Raw genomic sequence first — 16,438 nt, forward strand, 5'->3', positions numbered from 1 at the left:
CATATAAATATGTGGCTATCCAGTTTCTCAGTAAAATTCAGATCTAGGAATACCAGGCCTATAGGGGTTGCTTCCTTAGATGAGCTATGTACTTCCTAGTTTGCCAAAATCTAGCCCATTTTCTCATTTATATTGTAAAACTGGCATCCATAGGCTTTTAGGTTTGAAACTTCTAGGACCCATTTCACAATCCCTTGTTGATTCAGTGGTATTCAAAAAAGAGTTGTGTCCAGCTCAGGGACACACAGGGCCATTCACTAGATTCCAGAAGGCAGTATTAGAACTTTTGTTTACAATTATTTTATATTAAAATGAGAAAGAAATTATGCTTTGTTAAGATTTAATAGACCCATTGGTATGGTGCCTATATTTATTATATGTATCAGATGGTGATATGTCATATGTGGCTCAAGGGTTATTTGGAGAATAGTAAGCTTTCCACATTGTGGAGCATTTGACAATTCCACCAGCAATTTTAGGTAACTTTCAACGTTGTGTGATATTAGAGTTTAATTAAAACTAAGGATTATATGATAAACTCCCAGAGAATGGAAGCTGACATTAAAAGATACCTATAAAGAATAAAGGTAATAACTAACATTGATAATAGGCAACAAGTGAACAGACTTAGCTGGCTGTATTCATAGAACAGTCCTTATCAGCCACATTATGGGATAAAACCATTATGATCTGATAAGGTCTGATAAGCTGTCCACTAAAAATGAATTTTTCAAGGTAAAAGCAACATTTTAACATTGAGAGTGAAGTGCTTTTGTACTATGAAAAAATATTTTGAAAAACGATACTTAAAAAAGCTTTCATTATTCTATTCTGAAAGCCATAGTGTGTTAGTTTTAAGAGGAAAAATGCCTAAGACCTCTCCTTGTCTCTCTCATACACACATATACACTTAGATGTAGAATCGTTGAACCTGGTTTAAATATTCCAAATATAAAGCTTCAGTGTATTTTTAAGTTATTATTATTATAATTATTTTAATGTACTCCTTCTTGAGAATTTTTCAGGTACAACAGTAAAACTTTCCACATAAATGCTAGGTTGGATTAAAAAGTTTTTATTATTGGAAAGTGATTCTTTGTTTTATTTCTTATATTTGGATCCATAAATATATTTGTGAAGTGTCTTTTTCCTTGCTATGAAAGTTGTGAAACCTAAGATTTTAATTCAAATAACCTTATAACCAGGAAGTTTAAGTGTTATACCATAGTTTTAAAACATAATTTTCAAAGCTACTACTATATTCAGTTAGATTTTCCCTTAAAAATAATTACTGTATTTCGTTCATTATAAGATATGTATTGTAACATCTCTAAATTTAGAGTACTGCTTTAGGATTGATGGGTAGCATGTGATGATTAAATTGGCAGTATGTTTCCTTTAGTAGTGCATGAAATAATATATTTTACATTTAATAGAAGATAGCACTAATAATGCTAATGATAATACCCTTAATGAGAAAAGTTAATTTTGTGCAATTAATGTATTAATAAATGCAATTCTGAAGTATTTTGATTTCATGTTTTTATAAAGTACACTTTGTACATTTCATTATCTTAAAAGGTTTATAAGGTGTAAAATATGTTGCATATAAATAGTAAGTGTATATACTTTGTAAATATTAACATAATGAATGTGTATCACATAAAAAGATTTATGGATATGACATAGAATAAAAAAATTTGGATCCATAGCTATAGCTTGTATATCATATTGTTAGTACTTTTTCTTTTTTGGAAATCTGATCAATCAATATAAAAACAAAGAAAGGAAAGACTACAGTACAGAAGTGGATCTGTGTCCCTCTTATGAACTGGACCTGCTTTGGTGGAAGAGAGCATCAAAGGTAACAGTAATGCTCTACTTCTTCAGACACCTGTAGCCATATGGGTTTTCATTTTATTATTATTCAAACATATATGTGTATTACCTAGACTTCTGATGTATAATATCTTAAAATGTATATTTATTAATATGTAGTTAAGGCAAGAGTACTGGAATGGGTTGCCATTTCCTTGGCAACCAGGGATCAAACCCTGGTCTCCCGCATTGCAAGCAGACGCTTTACCATCTGAGCCACCAGGGAAGCCCATGATAATAGTTATTTAACACACAATATATTGTAGTAGACTTTATACTGACATGTGCCACACCATTTAATATATTATTGTTTCTGTATTGTTCCAATATTTTTTTTATTTCTTATTAGTGCCAGGCACTGTTCTTTGATACTAAGACATGGGGGTGGAAAATCCAGAATTCTCTTGTCTGAGAGCTTACATTCCTAGAGAGACAAACAATGAAGACGTAAACAAGATATTTCATAAAGGAGGAAAGTAGAATCAGGAAATATAGTGGAGTTGATTGGGTTTAGGCTGTAATACATACTAACTGGGGTAACTGTAAAGGCCTGAGGTTTCAGAGATTTCTAAATGAAATGGATTGGTTCTCTAAAATGCATCCCGAATCTGTATACTCCTGTTCCTCTCCCAAGCAGGATAATCTGTGTCTTCAAGTCAATAGCAGTTTCTTCTCTGGTAGCCTTGTTATTAATACATTTATACCTATGACCTGTCTTTCTTGACCCAGAGCCTTTAAGTCAGGGGATTTCAGGTTTCCTGGGACTTTGTCTCCTTATTGTTTTCAGATTTATGATCATCTGTCTTCTTAGCTGTGGTTGATGACGTTCAGGTGTAACATGTTCTGTTAAACCAAATGAAGCCCATTCTGTACACATTCTCACTACATAGAACAAAAGACAGTAACTTCTCTCAAGGAGCTAGGAGCTGAGATTGGGAGATTTACTCCCTTCAAAGGCAGATTTACATGACCTGTGAACAGTTTGCTGGGTTCTTTGGTCTAGACACCACCTTTAGAAATTTTTATTGTAATAACACCTACCTACTGGGAGCAAGGCGACTGAGCACACCCATACTAGGAAGGAGAATGGAATCATCTTATGTTTACTCTGGCATTTTGACTTCAGTAATGTTCTCTTCTGAAATGATTGCTAATGAAAAATATACACCTATAATTTTTAATCAACTAGTTTCCCTGACATCCTGCTTCCTGAGGTGAGCCAGTACAGTAAATGGTGATGGGTTTTCTCCAACATATTCCTGGAGGGAGAAGACAAGTTGCGACTGCTCAGCCATAATGTTTCCTGTTTCAACATGGCTTGTTTTGTTTTAAATTTCTCAGTGTTCCTGGCCTCTACGTATAGATAATAAACATTCTTAGCTGTAAGCTTTTCTCTTGAGTACACAAATCATCAACTTTTGTTTATCAAAGCTAAATGGAGAGAAAAAATGAAAACATTTCCTAGTGATATTTAGCTGTAATCTTACAACTGAAACCTGAAACTCCTACAGTGTAAAAGTATTAACTGCGGGCGACACGACTGAGCGACTGACTGAACTGAACTGAACTGAACTGAAGATACCTTGTGCAACCACTGACCTTACTTGCAGGACTGTGTCTCTATTTGTCAATTCACAAACTCCCAGGAAATTTGTTGGTTCTGCTGAAGATGGTTGTCTAGCCCAGGACTATTTCTGTGTCCATCTTAACTCCTCAGTCTGTTTTTTAACCCTTCCCTGGAATCTAGATTTGCCACTGGCAGCAGCAAGTACCTTGGCTCTGTCAGTGTGACAGCTCCCATCACCACTAAGCTTCTAAACATTTCATTTGTACTGTTAGGAAAATCCATGGCCCTCCTGGCCCTTTGAATCTAAACTCCAATGATGTTCTGTTTTTACAAGTATCAGTGAATTCACTCGGACTTCCAAAGCCCCAATTCTAGTCATACGCTTTGGAAGAAATTGTTGATAATACTTATTGACACCTCTTATGGTGCTTATGACTCCTTTTATTAATCCTCTTCAGATTAATGAAAGAATATCTGGAAAAAGATAAACTAATAAACTGACATGATCCAAATAAGACATTTTTAAAAACTTGTGCTTATATGAATATGGCATTCAGTAAATAGACTTTTAATTTACCATCATTTTAGCTATCCTTTCTTGAGCTTTTACAATTTGGTGCCTCACTCAGAGCTTCATATGTGTATGTGTGTGTAAAATATATATACATACATATACAATGTTATTATGCTGTGTGTGTGTGTGTGTGTGTATAATGTAATGCATTATGTTATCATCAGAATTTCCTTTTTGGTAAAATAGGAACATTTTTTTCTATATGTTTTCTAGGGGTTTGCCACAGTACTGAGGTAACACTCAAAGAACTTGGCACATTGGTAATCTTTCAATAGGGCTGCTATTGCTATGATTTTGATTTAGTGTTGTTTCTATCATTCTTACTTGATAGATGAGGAAACTATTTCACAGGAATTAACTTCCTTCAGAAAGTTCACCTAATATGACAAGATTCAGATTTGAATCAAGGAATAAAATCCCGGTTTCTGAAATCATATTCCTTCTACCTAGGCATTTTGATTCTTTTACTTTTTGTTTTGTTTCAGTGAGTCAGATATATGCCTTCTTAAGTAGTGTGCCTTATGCATACTCTCTTTCCTTCTTTTTACTTTTTTTTTTTCTACCTCTAATCCACTTGTTTCTTTCCCTAGCAGAACTGAGCACTTCTGTCTGATGTACCTCCTGTAGGAGAGGCTGGGCTGGGATGGGAAATGAGATTAGGAAATAACCTGAGGAACTTTCTCTTTTCATACCTGGACTCATTTCTTACCTCTTCTGCCTACTGTAGATCTCTGAGTTGATTTGCTAGTGGTAAAGAATCCCCCTGCCAGTGAGGATATGTAAGAGACATGGATTTGATCCCTGGGTCTGAAAGATCCTCTGGAGGAGAGCACGGCAACCCAATCCAGTATTCTTGCTTGGAGAATCCCATGGACAGAGGACCCTGGAGGGCTGCAGTCCCTGGGGTCGCAAAAAATAGGACATGGCTGAAGTGGTTTAACATACACAAATGCACACGCACATCATGTATATCAAAAAGTATGCTTTCTTATTTAAGTTGCATTTGTGAGAACATTCTCTCAAATACATGAAACATATTTGTATTGTTGTTTTCTTATTTATCAGTAGCACTTTAAATACCATTATCACAAGTGCCAGAGGGCTCAGAGCCAGGACCTGGGTAAAATGAATGAGATGCCCAGGGTGCAAAATTTAAGGAGACTCATTCTGTGTGTGTCGTGCCAGTGCAGAATCTCTGCACCTCTGTGCCACAGCCTCCTTAAAATTTGCACCACAAAAGCTTCACTTGCTTTCCCTAAGCCCACGCCTTAGGAGTACCTCTTTATTTTTTCTGAGAGTCCCTTTCCTTAGATGATTCCTGGGTTGAGAATGAAGGCACTTTTTTACTTTGGCTTTTTCATAATAATGGGCTTAATTTACAGCCCTCTTGGAATTTGCCATGACAGGATAACAAGTTTAAAATCAGACAACGTGCTACTAAGGGCCAGGTGTTCAAAGTATAATAAACACCTCCCTAAAGATTAGAAAATGAATATTTAACTAGATGACTCCATTTGATTTCCTTCATTCATTTTTTATTATTTCAGTGAAAACGTTCTTGATAGAAATCACATTGACAGGATTTTAATATCTTCTGGTAAATGAAACCTGTCATTCTAATGGGCTTATTTCTTGACAGTAGCATTTGGTAAACTTTGGTGGCCACTGATTTTCTTTCTAGCTAAGACTAAAGGAATTCCTTGCACCTTGAACATCAAGAGTCACAATCTGTCCTGAGAGGCTGATAATTATGATGAAACTGGTTATATTAATTAGGTCATGTTTACAAAGAATTGGATGATTTTTTTTAAGTAGGAAAACAAAATAACCTCGTCTAGGGAAGCTTTAAGTGCTTAATTATTGTTATTTTCCTTTCAAAGGCAAAGAAAACAATCTTGCCCATCAAAACAGTTTTATGCAGAGAATGTTAGGTTCTTTTCTGAAAACCTAGGCCCAAGAAGGGAGGCTCTCTAGAGGTGACATTCATTAAAAAAATTAGCAGTTATTTTGGGAATAGAGGTCAACACACGTGGCTTTACATTTCCTCTGTGTCTATCTTAAGATTGTAGTTCCAGAAATACTAATGTAGTGAGAAACATTTTAGAGCTCCAGTATCAGACTTTGTTAAGTATTTTCCAATAATCACAATTGATAGTTTGCATCTGATTTCCTATCAGAACCCAGAGAAAAGTCCCAAAGTAATGCAGAAAGCCTGATAAAAGCATCAGGTTTCTCTACACCCTCTCATATGCCTAAATGTTGTCTTGTCACCTTCATTTTCATGCTTATGCTGGAGAAGGCCCAGTGTAATTTTGTTGTCGCTGTTGTTTTTAACTTGTGCTGCCAACATTAAGGGAGATTCACAAGTGTGTTGCTGTTTTTTGTTGTAAATTCTCTAAGATTCTCATGGAAGATTGAACCCAATGTAAAGGCATACTCAGGGGACACTGACACAAAATAAGGTATCCTGTTTTGCAGCTTTCGTAATGCTTGTTTCATTGCATTCCTTTGCACTGGATTGAATTAAAGCTGAACCTAAGATAAATAATGACCTTCTGATTGTCTTTCTATAAATGATGAAATGTATACAGTCACTCAACAGAGAGACAAATAAATAGCTTGCATGACCTTTGGGAGGAAAGCAAAACTATTAAAAGCTAGAGATGTGGTTTTATAAAAAAAAAAAAAAATTTAGTTTGCTTTTTGTGTTTTTAAAAGCATTTTTTTTTCCTTTCCATATCATGTTTGTTAATGGCTATAGTGACAGGAATTGTATTTCAGAATCTGCTCAAATCCTCATGGAAACAGCAACTGAGACTGAAGAAAAACTGGCTCTATCAGGTTAATCTAGGATTTCCAAACTGAGTTGAGATCAAAAAAGAAACCCAAGATTTCCCAGTGAATGGGGATCTTGGTTTTATTTATTCAAAGCTCTTCCATCACCACTCCTGTATGATGCTTCTGAAATGCAGAAACCTGTCACTTCGGAGATAAACTCCTAATCCACCTCTGTCCTTGGCATTCTCTGTGTTCAGTGGGCAGGTCTCTTTGGTGTGGATATTTCCTATCACTTATTCTCAGCACTACCTTTGTGTCATAAGCTGATAGCTTTAACTGATGCTTTTCTTGTCTTCCAGATTCAACGAAGACATCCAGACGGTTCCGCACAGGGTTTTGAGAGCGGCCCCTGTTGAAGCTCTTCTCCAGGTAATCCCCTGGAATGACAGCATAAGCCAAAAGCCTTGCTCCTGTGTTCATCCACTCAAAGCATCTGTGAGTGCTCCTCCCTAAGTGAATATGCAATTCAACAGTAGCCTCATTTGATAATTTTTCTTGTTCATAGTCAGGATTTCAACCTTTCTTGCTGCTCATGTATATATCGGGGGAAAAAAGGCATGTGTTTATCAAAAAAAACAACAGCTGCTTCTTCCTCTTCCCAAGCTAAGTTAGTTTTCCAGGGCCCTCATTACACTCAGTGTATCCCTTACCATAATTCTCCCACTGCTTGATTTCATCTCTAGGCCAAGAGCTTCTTGCTAATAAAGATGGTGCCTTAATAATTTTTTTTTTTTAACCTCCAGTGCCTGACATATAGGTGCTTAAAGAAAGTTGTTCAAATGATTGAATGAACTGATGAAAACAGAAACCTTAAAAAAAATATATTGATATCCAGATATAAAGTCCACCATTTGTGACTCTAAGTTTTGATTTTATATGTTTAGTTTTTTCATTGGTGAGATCTTGCTTTCCAGCTAAGCAACCATGCTGACTTGGCTATTCTGTTAAATACACATGTGACCACATGTCCTTTCCCTTTCTGGTATATATTGATACACATTTGCGCAGGAGAAAGAATGTTCATATTGGAGGAAGACTTGACATGTTCTAATGAGGCTGACTATCTCAGAGCTGGTAGTTCTCACCCTGAGAATTCTTCCTGTCACCCAGTGTGTTTCAGTCAAAGCGTTAGCCAGTTGGTGAGCAGGATTTTGGAAAAGTTCCAAGCTATAGTTAATTACGTGCTTTTTCAAAGCTCGACTGTCTTTGCTGCCTTCATGGATGCCTTTTCTCTATTTAGCATGTGGTTTGTTTTGCTTTTCTGCATATCTAACCCTATTACAGCTTTCTTTCATAAAATCGAAACATACTATAACATCGAGGCAAATTACACATTGCATTAGATTTGTTCAAAGGTTTTAAAAAGGCAGTGAGATGACATATGTAATAACACTCTGAAAACTATAAAGAATGCTACTGCTAAAAAGAATTTATCATTTAATGTCATTCATTTCCCTTTTTAAAATGTCTGAATTTTGAACCTGTGACATGTATTTTTTGTGGAGTTTGGTGGAATTTTTGGTCTTTCTGGTTTTTGTACAAGATGAGTTATTTATATGTAGGTATATATGTGTGCTTTCTAGAGATTTCCAGGGTAGTTTTTTTTTGCAGTTCATTTATTTTGCTTTGGTTTTGCTTGTTCATGCCTGCAGAGAATAAACTTTATGAAAAAGCTGATACTTCAACTCTAAAAATGACAAGTCTGTGGGATTTGTAGGGGGGGTGGTCAAGAAAAAGAACAAGCTGAGGAAAAATTAAATAGTTCCCAAAGAGCATTTTACTTACTGAAATATAATCCCAAAGGAAATTGCTATAATGTAAAAGACTTGGAATAAGAATTCTTGGTATTAGGTACATGTAAGTTACAGTCAGAGGAGCTAAGAAATTGATGAGTTGTAGATAATCTCTGTTGCTGTGTTTGAAGACAGTTCATGGGTGAATTCTGAAATGGAGTCCTCTGTTGAATAGATACTTACTTTGGTAGCCTCAGTATTATTGATCCATTGAAGATAAAGAGGAAAATGTTCTGATCCATATGCTAAGAATTTGCTTTCTGGGGAAGGTAGACAGTCTCAGGCTTCCTAATTTTTCATTACAATTGTGAAGCCCGCCTAGGAAGACAGAAATGTAAATTATTAAAGAAACTGAGTTTTTGAGCCTTGAAGCAGAATTTGCAGTACTCTGCAAATTTTACAACATCTTGTTTGAAAATACACATTTCCCCCATCATGTTCAGAAACAGAATGAAAGATAATTCACTCAGGAGTGAGAAAAGTTAGCCATGACACTAAAACTCAACTGAATGTTTTAAAGTGTAGGTTGGGTTTTAGACACTTCCTTTAAGAATCAGAGATTTGTAATTTGAACAGCTGGCCTGCTGTTTGCTATTATGTCAGTCCTAAAATAATCTGAGGGAAAATTTAATGTTGTTATTAATATTTTAAATCTTTTGGTATAGATAAGCTGGTATAATAATGCTTAAGTTTTAAAATCATACATGATTTTTTTTCTTAAAACATCCTATTTTGTGTTATGACATGAATCAAAACTTTTTTAAAGAAAAGAATAAAGCTTGGTATATAGTGTGGGAGAATAAGCATTTTGCTTTCTTCTTCCCTAGATCACACACTAACTAGTAGGTAAAGATGAGGGTTTTAGGACAATTCAGGCTAGAAATACATTCTCTTGACCATTTTTCTAACTGTAAAATATTGACCAACTACTTAATATCTTCAAATTATAGTTTTTCAACCTGTAAAGTGGGAATTATAATAGAAACCATCTTTTGAGCTTGTTATAATGATTTAATCAGGAAATAGATTGTAAATGGAGTAGTGTCTGGAAAAGAAAATAAATACATCGGATGTTCATTTATTCTAGCATCTCTGTGAAGGATACTGTGAGAAAAAGGTAGACTTTTTTTGACTCAAATGCTATGGGCTTTTGCAGACTTAGTAAGATATATCCAAAGTAGAACCTTTTATTTGTGTGATGACAAGTATGTCAATATATTTTGCTCCCAATTTTCTTTAGTTTGGAAGTGAGGGCTGGCAATACATATGTTCCAAGAGAAGTAAAAGTGTGACAAGGTCTTCTTTCCACTTTGACTGAAATGCTCATTAGTTCCTGCTAATGAGAAAAGTTTAGGTCAGAAGCCAAAAGAGTACATTCTCAGGATAAGAAATGAGAGGGGTCAAATAGCCAAGGTTAAGAATCAGGAATCCAGGTCAAATAGTGACAATGGATAATGTAGTATTGAGAATCAGATGGCCACAAGCAGAAGGTATATTATACTCTTTTGGAGAAAAGACATAAACACAAATTGTCACGACTGGAATGAATTAAAGCAGTGTGTTCCCTGACATCAGGCAGAATATCATTAGAAGAGTTTCCTTTGGAGTTATGACAAAAGTTAATTTGAAGCATTTTTATTTCTTGGATGCCAGATAATAGACAAATTTGCTTTAAAAGCAATATGCCTATATAATATACAAAATATTTGTTGGGTGGAACGAGAATAGGGACAGGATCATGTTACAAGATATAGTTAGCATCAGAGGTGCCTTTGTGAAGATAGGTATTCTACTTGTGATGCCTTGTATGAACAAATGCCTCAATTCGTGTTTGGGTTTGATCACTCATTTATTCATTCATTCACTAGTTTATTCATACATTTTTAACTTATTTTATTCCTGTTAGATAACACGATTATACCATAATCTTTTTCTAACATTTTTCATGTTGATATGTTAACTTGCTAGTTCTGCTTTCTTTTGTTTTTCTCTTGTAGCCAAAATAGAGAACTTATCTTTTTATAGAGTTATGTGATAAGTGGTGATCAAGGAATATCTTCCTGCTCTCATGCTGGCCTCTCTGCAGTGCAGTTCCTCTCCACCAAACATTTAGAGGGATCTTTGTAAAATATGCATTCAAAAGTGTCATTCCACTAAGACTCTTTATTTACTTTCCCTTGGTCTCAGAAGACAATCTAACCTCTTCACCTGGACCTAAACAGCCCACATAATTTGTAACTCTCCAGCCCCATGATATTCCTCTCTTCTCACTCACCACTCTTCAGCCAACTTGAGCTGCTTCTTTTTCCTGGAATATCCCAGCCCTGAGGAATCAACCTGAGATTTCTGTGTCTGGCATCTCTTTGTGCCTCAGCAGAAGGCACTTGTTCCTATCCTTCAGATCTCAGCTATTACTTAATTAAAGAGTGCTTTTTTGACTAACCTATGTTATTCTGTCATCACTCCACTTAATATCTTTAAAACATTGATCACAATCCACTATTTTTGTTTACTGATTTAATTAATTACTATGATCTCTTTTGACCCCATTAACATATATCTGCCAAAAGATGAATGATTTTTTCTGTCTCAGTTGGGACTCTATCCCCTGGAACCAGAAAAATAAATGTTTAGCAGTTGGTGGGTGCTTAATAGTATGTTTTAACAAATGAATGCATCACAGCTTTATTATCTTGTCACTATCATAGTTCATAATCTTCCTCATGCTTTGTGTTACTCAGTGTTTACTGAGGACTTAGGATGTGAAGGGAACTTAGACCTTAGGGGAATACAGATTAATAAAGACTTGATTCCTTTGCTCTATGATAGGGCTCACAGGTAGGTTTCTGCTTGTCTTGGCCAGTTCCTAGATTTCTGTGTATACAAAGAGACTGGGGCTATGTCTCGACACACTAATGAATGCCAGCAACACAGAAGAGAGAAGACAAAATACTCATGTCATAAGTTGGCCATTCCTGATGAGCTAATAGAATTAGCACACTTTCAAAATACCTTTCTTATGGAAGAAGGTGTTTTGTTTTTCTTCTGTAAGTCTCTCTAATGTGCCTGTTACCTTTAGCCATGGAACTTTTTTGCACAGGTGGAAGTCACTCTGCTCGTCCGCCCCAACCCTCCTCTCTCCTTCCTACTCGTCCTCATGGCCCCTTCACCAACTGTCATCCTTCATATCTCAGTCAAGGACTCCCTTTCAGGGATTCATCCTCTGACTATTTCTCCACCTTCCCCTGACTAGGTTAATTTTTCTGCCCTATACTTTCCTGGCCCCAGGGACTTCTGTTCATAGCACTTAGCATTGTTGTCATTGTACATGGATCTGTGTCCTTAGTGGATTAATCGTTTGTCTGTCATACTGGACTGTGAACTCCATAAGGACAAGTCTTTGTTTTGCTATTTCCAACGCCAGCCACCTGATATTACACCATGTTTCCCTTAGGAAGTCGCCATTCATGTAATATTATATTGATTCCAAAGCACTTAATCTAAGATAACGTAATTTTGTTTAAACCTGGCCCTTAATGATTTTGATACATTCTCACTACTAGGGTTTTGTGCTTGTAGCTAGAGAAGATGGGGCTTCCCTGGTGGCTCAGATGGTAAGGAATCTGCCTGAGATGCAGGATAATTTCATCAAGTAACAATTTTAAAATTTATGACAGTAAGTGATTATGAAACAGAGAACTACAACCATGGATATCTGTACCACAGAAAAAGAGATAGAATTTTTGTTGCCTGACCAAATCTCACCTCTTCAGTTTAGCATCATTCAGTTACTTTTGCCATCATCGTTCATCACCATTTCCAAATTTCTTTCATGTCTTATATCACTAAGATTAGTGATTAAAACATTTCCTCTCCAGATAGAAAACACAATTTGGACAAATGTTTCCCTGCTCAGGTTGCCTGGTGTCCTGTCTCCCCAGAATATTTCAGGAAACAAAAATGGTAGAATAACTTGCTTCATTTAATAGATGATTTTTGCCCAGTTTATTTGTTTTTAAGAAAAACAGGCTCCAAAAGTCCCATACCACTTTCTTTTTAAAAGGTAAAGGTGTAAAATGAGCAAGATATTTAGACTTTCAGAGCCATTGACTTAATATTTATAACCTTGAGGTTGCCTTTGATCCTAAATCAGCTTTTAATTACCATTGTAGTTATATTGGTGAAAAAAACGATTCTATTATTTCCAGAGTACAGCAAGGATATGACCAATACTATCTCATGAGTACAGTTATTTTAAGGCTTTTATTACTATAGTTGGTTTATTATAACTCATTGTTCACTGATCTTCTAGACTATTTACTTAAGGTTCTGTTCAGTGTTACAGCTGCTACTGCAGCTGCTTTTCCTCTGAGATTCCACAGCTTCCTGAGAGTAGCAGGGTTTCTATTTGGAAGAGGGTATAATTGGGCTCAAGGGGGAGACTTAACTTGGTGTCCCCTGGAATGTGTTACAAGAGGGTGCATTATTCCCAACTCCAAGAAGAGGTTAAAAATATAAAGAGAATGGTAGATGAACTCTTTAACCATTACAAACTGACAGAAGCAACAATGAAACTGCTCAATTATCTGTCCACTTATTCAGCTAGCTAGCTAGCTTGCTATCCACAGCCAGTTGTACTTTTGTAGTAGATTCATTTAATAAACTTATAAATTTTTCCTGATTGCTCAATTCCCAGCCCAGCCTCATTTCTTCTTTTGGAAAAAAAAAATGTATTTTTCTTAATGTTTCTATACAATTTGTTTATTCAACAAACATGATCGAGTACCTACTGTGTGCCTGGGACAACTTTTGCAACTCATAAAAACTTAATTAGCAAGCAGACGAAAACAGTCATTCATCCTATTCTGTAAGCTTGAGAAATTGCCACTGTATTAGGTACTTTGATAAGTGGTTGCATGAAAAGTTTACAACAGCATATAGGTCTAGTAGTGGGATTGCTGGGTCATACGGTAGTGTTATTCCTAGTTTTTAAGGAATATCCACACTGTTCTCCGTAGTGGTTGTATCAGTTTACATTCCCACCAGCAGTGCATGAGGGTTCCTTTTTTTCCACATCCTCTTCAGCATATATTGTTTATAGATTTTTTACAATGGCCATTCTGACAGGTATGAGGTGATACCTCATTGTAGTTCTGATTTACATTTCTCTAATAATGAGCGATGTTGAACATCATTTCATATGTTTATTGACCATCTGTGACAACCTAGAGGGATGGGATAGGGGGATGGAAGAAGGGAGGTTCAAGAGGAGGAGATATATGTATGCTTATGGCTGATTCACATTGTTGTACAGCACAAACCAACAAAACATTGTACAGGAGTTATCCTCCAATTAAAAATAAATTTTAAAAATATGGATTAAAAATACACACATGCCAAGTTTACAACAACAGTCTGATGACACAATCACCTAACTTTCTAACTGAATCAAGTAACAGAATCTTTCAACAGTTTTGAAATGGGGGAAGGGCAGGAAAGAATGTAGGGTATTATGGACTAAAGGTATTTCTCTAAATGTGTTAGATGGTAGATGGCCCGTATTGTTTCAGTTTCATCCTGCTTATGCAAGGGCAGACATTTTAGCCACCTACAGAGTTAAACTTAACTCTTTTCATATTAAAAAAAAGTATTTTCATACAGTTTATTCTACGTAAAAACAAAACCCTCAAGTGAAGATTTATATAGGGATATTTACAGTACGTGTCTTCGTTCAGTTCAGTCGCTCAGTTGTGTCCACTTCTTTTTGACCCCATGGACTGCAGCACGCCAGGCTTTCCTGTCCATCAGCAACTCCTGAAGCTTGCTCAAACTCATGTCCATCGAGTTGGTGATGCCATCCAACCATCTCATCTTCTGTCATCCCCTTCAATCTTTCCCAGCATCAAGGTTTTTTCCAAAGAGTCAGTTCTTCACATCAAGTGGCCAAAGTATTGGAGCTTCAGCTGCAGCATCAGTCCCTCCAATGAATATTCAGGACTGACATCCATTAGGATGAACTGGTTGGATCTCCTTGCAGTCCAAGGGACTCTCAAGAGTTTTCTCCAACACCACAGTTCAAAAGCATCAGTTCTTTGGTGCTCAGCTTTCTTTATAGTCCAACTCTCACATGCACACATGACTACTGGAAAAACCATAGCTTAGGTTATATGGACTTTTGTAGGCAAAGTAATGTCTCTGCTTTTTAATATGCTGTCTAGGTTGCTCATGGCTTTTCTTCCAAGGAAGAAATGTCTTTTAATTTCATGGCTGCAGTCACCATCTGCAGTGATTTTGGTGCCCAAGAAAATAAAATGTGTCACTGTTTCCATTGTTTCCCCATCTATTTGGCATGAAGTGATGGAACCAGATACCAGGATCTTAGTTTTTTGAATGTTGAATTTTAAGCCAGCTTTTTCACTCTCCTCTTTCAGTTTCATCAAGAGGCTCTTTAGTCCCTCTTCACTTTTTGCAATAAGGGTGGTGTCATCTGTATATATTTAGACTTCCATAGATCTATGATTGAAGTCTTCAAATGCTAGCTAGTCTTCATGGGACTATTCTGATTCGAATGCATAAAATGGTAAACTGGTATTTCCCAGAGAGTAAATAACATGTAAACTGATGTTTCCAAGACAGTGAATTCATTTCAGAGGCCACTATATCCCACTATCTCTACTGAAGTATTTTGAAGTAAGTTACAGGCAATGTCAAAGAGAGGTTGACATTTACTCCCTGTCTGGGTACTTGTGGAGTTACAGAATCAACAGTCTTGCTCCAGGGCTGCATTAGAAGTAGAGCCAAACAGAGTGAGAGGAATCTTGGGACAGCGCACACCACACCTGGAAACCAAGTCCTGGTAGAGGCCACTGACTGCAGTCAGAGCAGACCACGCCAGAACAAGACATGAAGCATCCCTGCCGGAATCAAAAGCACTCAGCTGTGTCCGACTCTCTGCGCCCTCATGGACTGTAGTCCACCAGGTTCCTCTGTCCATGGGATTTCTCAGGCAAGAATACTGGAGTGGCTGCCATTTCCTTCTCCAGGGGATCTTCCAGACCCAGGGATCAAACCCAGGTCTCCACTGTAGGTGGATTCTTTACCGTCTGAGTCACCAGGGAAGCCCTTTTCCATTAAAAGCAGCCCTTATGTCTCTCATCCCTTTTAGGCTTTAATCCTGTACAGCTAGAACTTGAAGAGAGTAGGAGGAGGCCAAAAAACAAACATAAAGAAACAACGAACACGACTAGCTCTCCTCACCCAACCTGTCCCTACTCTAAGACCCTATGTTTGAGGTTTACTTAGTGACGGAAGATCATTATTCAGATGAATGAATCCTAGAATTTAAACTGGTCTGGAATCAGTTGTTGTTTGGAAGGTGTGTGTTTGTTTATTTTATGGTGGTAATGGACAGGGGGAGAAGGCAATGGCACCCGACTCCAGTACTCTTGCCTGGAATATCCCATAGATGGAGGAGCCTGGTGGGCTGACGTCTATGGGGTCGCACAGAGTCGGACACGACTGAAGTGACTTAGTAGCAGCAGCAGCAGCAGCAGCAGCAGCAATGGACAGGGAGGCCTGGCGTGCTGTGATTCATGGGGTCACAAAGAGTCAGACAGGACTGAGCAACTGAACTGAACTGAACTGAATGTACATATGATACAAAACTTACCATTCTAACCAAGTGTTGGCAACCAAGGGTGGAATTCAGTGTCAGTACATTTCCATCATTGTGTAACCATCTCCACCATCCATCTCCATAACTTTTTAATCTTTCCAAATTGAAACTTT

The 16,438-nt window shown here is 36.9% G+C and overlaps 1 long non-coding RNA gene across 1 annotated transcript in view; it reads left to right on the top strand.

The window, feature by feature from the left end:
* Window positions 1-1,788: 1,788 nt before the first annotated feature.
* Window positions 1,789-16,438, top strand: part of LOC147369858 (uncharacterized) — a 190,782-nt gene continuing 176,132 nt past the window's right edge. The window contains exons 1-2 of the long non-coding RNA XR_015168000.1: window positions 1,789-1,864; window positions 7,157-7,226. This is a non-coding gene — a long non-coding RNA (uncharacterized LOC147369858). The remainder of the gene's footprint in view (window positions 1,865-7,156; window positions 7,227-16,438) is intronic.

Source organism: Bos grunniens, chromosome 7, assembly GCF_055505025.1.
Source record: "Bos grunniens cultivar Pamir isolate PY7600 chromosome 7, Bosgru_T2T1.0, whole genome shotgun sequence".
Lineage (NCBI taxonomy): Eukaryota > Metazoa > Chordata > Mammalia > Artiodactyla > Bovidae > Bos > Bos grunniens.